Raw genomic sequence first — 6,000 nt, 5'->3', positions numbered from 1 at the left:
ACACTGGATCACGTGATACGGCGCGTGGGCCGGCCGGCGCGTCACATGACGTGGTGCTGCTAAGCGCGTCCGGGCCCAGGCGGTGCGTGACGGCTGCGCGTGCTCCACGTTTACAGCGACCTCGTTACCAAACATGTTTCTAAGTCATGTTTCAGCTTAACAGTTGCTGCCTTAACTTTATAATGTTAACATTTTACACTGGGACTCTCGCGGACGTAGACCACGATAACATAACGGTTAGACGAACACAGCATAGCTTTACACTGCAGCAAGCACGAGCTGCCTGGGACTGTGACGAGGTTTAAAAAAAAAAGAAAAAAACGAAACACACACAGTGTGACACACAGGACGGAAGTTGTCCATAATTCATCGTTTATTAATAAACACTGGGACCGGCGAGACATATCAGTAAATACAGAAAGAAATATTCCTCTCCTCTAGGAGCTGCTCTTTCGGTTACACAAGTATTTACTTGATTTACATTTCCCATATTGTTTTTATTAGAGAGATTTACAAGTCCACAGCACACACCGTTCCCCGGCCTTCAATCTCGTGGGAAGATACAAAATAAAGTATTTTCAAGACAACATAAAACTGCAGTTCCGTGTGACATGAAGCTACAGGATTATAACTCTAGAAAAAAAATTGCTCTTGCATTACAATAATAGTCGCCCAAAATTGCTTTGGATGTTTAAAATGTGGGGGTGCAGTGGCGCAGTGGGTTGGACTGCAGTCCTGCTCTCCGGTGGGTCTGGGGTCCGAGTCCCGCTTGGGGTGCCTTGCGACGGACTGGCGTCCCGTCCTGGGTGTGTCCCCTCCCCCTCCGGCCTTACGCCCTGTGTTGCCGAGTAGGCTCCGGTTCCCTGCGATCCCGTATGGGACAGGCAGTTCTGAAAATGTGTGTGTGTGTTTAAAATGTAAAGGGTTTGCATACATGGTGACCTCCAGTGTTACAGGAAGGCTGCTGCTTAATGTAAAATAATATGCTGTATATTCCTAATGGTATCAAACAGTATATGGCCACTTGGTATCATCCAAATTCCTGCTGAACCAGGATGCTTGGTGGTGCTGGAAAGCCATCGACAGTATAACATGAGCAACAGGACCTGAGATTGACTACATTGAATTATGGCCTCTGTATGGCTGACTGTTGTTGACTGTTTTTGACAGTTGTGGGGAGGTGCGGTGGCACAGCGGGTTTGGCTGGTTCCTGCTCTCTGGTGGGTCTGAGGTTCGAGTCCCGCTTGGGTTGCCTTGTGATGGACTGGCATCCCGTCCTGGGTGTGTCCCTTCCCCTTGCGCCCTGTGTTGCAGGGTTAGGCTCTGGCTCGCCACGACCCCGCTTGGGACAAGCGGTTTCAGCCAGTGTGTGTGTGTGTGCTGACAGTTGTTGGCCGTTGGAGTGCTCTTTCAGACACCTCTATACGGGTGCCTTGTCTCCACAGTAGAATGGCCGGGAGGAGTGGGCAGCCACTGGTACTTGGGCTCCACAGGTTTATTTTCTTCCCTTTGGTTGTGATTCTGAGTTTTTTTTTCCTCTCCCCTGCTGCCAGCTGGTTTACTCTATTATTATTATTAATATTACAAAATAGAGAGGGGGCGCGGTGACGCAGTGGGTTGGACCGGGTCCTACTCTCCGGTGGGTCTGGGGTTCGAGTCCCGCTTGGGGTGCCTTGCGACAGACTAGCGTCCCGTCCTGGGTGTGTCCCCTCCCCCTCCAGCCTTACGCCCTGTGTTGCCGGGTAGGCTCCGGTTCCCCGCGACCCCGTATGGGACAAGCGGTTCCGAAAATGTGTGCGTGTACTACAAAATATAAATATTCAATATTATATATGATTGTAGTTGTATGTCTTATAACTAATTTTGGATTGTATTCAGTAATCTTGTTCAGCACTCTATCACTGGTGAATCTGGATGTTTTGTGGTTTCTGTCCTATGTTTTAAGCCATGCATGCTGTTGGAACAAGGTACTGTCACGGTTAATAGGGGTGAGTGTTACATCATGACACTGGCTTACTCACCCTATCCTATTGTATACTGCCCCATTTTACATCACCTCCACCACCAGACGTAGTAGAGTTAGCAGAGGTGATCATCAAAATTCAATTAACAACCACAGTGCAACTTCTTAATGGGGTCATCCTGACAGTGTGCTCTACTGCACTGCATTTGTCGGTCTTTAAAGTCATATTCACAGACTTCAGCAGTAACTAGTGTACTCTGTAAATGCATTTGCAGTGGACATTCAACAAGGTTTAGGTGTCCACCGTAGGACTATGACTTTGAGAAACCGAGAAGAAACGTTGTTAAACTTATTCTTGTATAAAATTCGCTCAAACACCTTAAATTGGCAACAAATATTGTGTGGTGTTAGACAATCCTACCCATTCTGTTTTTGGAGGATGTGGAATTGCTGATTTTATACATAAAAAAGCTAGCTAATATTGAAGGTATTTCTATAGGCCAGAGTTCTTCGAACTGATTTTGGTTTACCTCACCAACAGTTTGTTAAAGTATATACAGTATTATAAAAACAATAAAAACTTAACTGCAAATACCAGTATTGTTGCAATGACCTGTAGCTTCTCAGATAAAATTACCGACTCTGGTTATGGCCTACAAAATCTTCGCCCTGATATCAACAAGACTTGATCATCTGCTACACCTCAACTAGAATGCTACGCTCCTCCAACTCCGCCTGCTTGGTGGTCCCACACATCAAAGTGACTTTTCTCCCTGTTGAGCTCCAAGCCAGAGTTCTCCAGCTGTTTAAAAACTGCTCGTAGATTAGCATCATGTTTCTGGGTCATTTTTTTTCTCTAGATGACCATGTAACAATGAAGTTATAATCTTCTGGAAAGTAGCTGAGATGGCCACCAGTGCAAATGGGATATGAAAAAACCTGAAGAGGCCATTGTGAGTTATGAAAGCAGTCATATCCCGGCTGTCCTTGTCAAGCTGCACATAGTAGTCAGCATTTGCTTGGTCAGTTGCTGAGAAAACTGTGGCTCCACATAGTTCTGTGAGTAGATCCAACATGGGAGTGGCTACTGCTTTGTTCGACTCTTGCAAATCCAGACACAGGCAAATAGAACTATTTTTACTATTCTTCTTTTGCATCACTAGTAGAGGTGAGACCCAGACATTGTCAATGTCTTCATGCCACTCTTCTCTATTATACCTGTCTCCTGCAAAGTACCAACCCAGCAGAAACAGCATTCTTAACGTAACATGGGTAGCTTGTTTGGGTTGTACCAGGGTAACACCGTGTTTAACTTAAACATGCTGGACAAAGTGTTTTGCCCAGGCAGTGGTTATGGCTGAAGCCACTGTGGACAATCAGTTTACCCTTTGTGGAGGCACAGACTGCACTGGCAAAAATGTGCAGTTTCAGAGTTGCTCCAGGTTAATCCCAGTGAAAGGTGTTCCCTTCTCTATAATCAAGAGTGAGGTATAACACCGGAAGTAACACTAGCATACTGCACGTTAGCACGGAAGCAGCCAGGCAGATCTGAATGGGAGCAGGTGACTACCTTCACATGTGCTGCTGTCATGCGTGACGCCCTGAGATGTCATTGGAACGTGTAATGGCAAAACGGAGACCCGAGGGCCTGTATAAACAATCAATCGGGCACTGCGCCACTTACATTTCACATGAGCAGCAGGACAGATCAGAGCACTGCTGAGGTGAGCAGAAGGACCACGGTGAAGGCAAGCGCACACAAGCTTAGGAGGAAAAAGCTGAGTGACTTTGCAGGCCACAGTAACTTCCAGCTTCAACTTTGTCTTTGTGATTTTGTACACTGGATGAGGAGCTAATGATTGTGTGCACGCACCATGGTGTTCTCCAGTTTGAGTGTATGCTGGAGCAGAAACCATTCCTGAACATGTAGGCAAGCAGGATTTTCCACAAGTTGGCCCTTGAACATTTGCTCTGTTCTGAACTTACAGCTCACAATCGGTTTTAGTAAAGCTGTAAAAGCCAAAATAAATTTTTTCAAGTTATTGAGAAGTTTTTTTTTTTTTAATTTTATTTTCTTGGTTTTTCACATAGTTAAACACCTTTCTGCATTCTTGCATAAGCCCTTCTTAAATGTAAATAGCCAACGAAACTAAAAGAGGACAAAAGAATGGAGAGTGTTCAAAGAACAGAACAATCACCTTTCCATAAAGAAAACAGCATGGAAATGTATCTGATGTTCTGCTTTATGATGCGACATGCTGTGCACTACCTAGTCATTATAGTATATAGTAGAATATATGTCCATTTTAACATGTACTTAAAATCTTTCATGTTTCTAAACTTTTGACTGTAAGCACTGACTGTTTGCCAGATAATTGCATGTTGCAACGCAAAAACATCATTGTGTAGTTACACCCGTTTTATATATAATTGCTACATCATGGAAGATGGCTTCCTTCTACACATTTTCAAAAGTATTACAAGAGAATCAGAACACCTTGAAATGTTTTTTTAATGAAATGTTTGACTTGTTCTGACTGATCCATCCAAAATATGTACATAATAAAAAAACTTAAAATCTTCCAGTCTCAAGTGTGTCCAAATATAGTCCAACTGATCATTACAAGCCTTTGTACTACACACACCATCTGAACCGCTCGTCTCAAGCGGGACTCGAACCTCAGACCCACCGGAGACCAGGACCCGGTCCAACCCACTGCGCCCCCCTAGCCTTTGTACCTTTATACACAAATATTAACATAAAATAATGTTTACATCTTTTTGTACATATTTACTAAAATGTTTAATATATTTGACATTATGTAAAAATACTGAAATACTGTACTTGCAGATACAATAGCTCAAAGCTCCTATTGTAAATGATTGTACCAGCCATTTCTGTTTTTTTACACTTTCTGGGCATTTCAACATACGTCACATTCTTCATTATTTCATAATTTTTCAACTTCATAATTAACTGTTGCCTCAATATTAATATTCTCTAACAACTGGTGTTGATTAGTAAAATCAAAAAAGTTATCAGTTAGATATTGAGGATTATGCCTAGAGAGTGAAATGAATTGCATATACAGCATTTATTCATTTAGCAGATACTTTTCTCCAAAGCAGCATGCAATTCAAGGTCAATAAAAGTACAAATGAAAATCCAGCTTTAAACCAATAAGTAGTTAACTAGATGTATTTATTTGCAGCATAATATACTATGTTACATAAGCCAGAAATTGGCTGGAAAAAGAACTACATACATACATACATACATACATTTTCAGAACCGCTTGTCCCATACAGGGTCACGGGGAACCGGAGCCTACCCGGTAACACAGGGCGTAAGGCCGGAGGGGGAGGGGACACACCCAGGACGGGACGCCAGTCCGTCGCAAGGCACCCCAAGCGGGACTCGAACCCCAGACCCACTGGAGAGTAGGACCGTGGTCCAACCCACTGCGCCACCGCACCCCTAAAAAGAACTAAAGACCATTAATTGCTGTAACATTAACATCTTACAGGAAGATATATGACTGGTTAAAAACAAAAAAATTGTATTACAATTAAAATTATTTTCTTTCATAATGTGGAGTGAAACTATGCATTCAATAGCTAGAAATATTTTTCCCCACCTTTTCTTGATAAGGGAGCATGACTTTCCTGATACATGATTCCTTCCAAATTTAACACACAGAATCATAAACGACACTTTCTCAGCTGAGAACATGATGCATTAAAACCTCTGAACATTGCTACACTCAGAGGCATAAATATTCTGATGTACCTTTCAGTGATGCCTGTCAATTATAAAAAGAGCCCTCATACTGACTCTTATAGGAGGGATACTGTTTATAATCTATTTCATGCTATCATTTGGAAGTTTATCAGTAGAAAAAAAGTATTACATGTAAACACAATTGTACAGAACAGATTACCAGGTCCCCTTTACCTCTAATACTCTATCAAATTAATCTGCTTTTTATTTTAAGCCATTAATGAGTTGTAATACAGCTGGGAAAGGAAAGTCAACC

The sequence above is a fragment of the Scleropages formosus genome, chromosome 24 (assembly GCF_900964775.1).
Source record: "Scleropages formosus chromosome 24, fSclFor1.1, whole genome shotgun sequence".
Lineage (NCBI taxonomy): Eukaryota > Metazoa > Chordata > Actinopteri > Osteoglossiformes > Osteoglossidae > Scleropages > Scleropages formosus.
This window is presented reverse-complemented; position numbering follows the sequence as displayed.